We start from the raw sequence: 258 nt of genomic DNA, 5'->3' as shown, positions 1-258 counted from the left end.
TCCGCACAGACATCTACAAAAAATTATTCAGAAAGGTGTGGTTTGTCTATACTCATGTTTCCAAGTCTATCCGCATTCTTCGGGTGTGGAGACTTTCTGAACTCTCTCCTCGCTTAATGGGGAACATTTGCTTACAAGTCCAACCTATAATCTTCACCCCACGGACACATTATCATTTGGACTGCTAACCGAGTTGGAACCGCTAGCCATTCGTCACCCTGACACAATGCATAAATCTGTTGTATTATACAACTGGAG

This window comes from Oratosquilla oratoria, chromosome 13, assembly GCF_046742065.1.
Source record: "Oratosquilla oratoria isolate Oo_2021 chromosome 13, ASM4674206v1, whole genome shotgun sequence".
NCBI lineage: Eukaryota > Metazoa > Arthropoda > Malacostraca > Stomatopoda > Squillidae > Oratosquilla > Oratosquilla oratoria.
The sequence above is the reverse complement of the archived record's forward strand: the minus strand, read 5'-3'. Positions refer to the sequence as shown.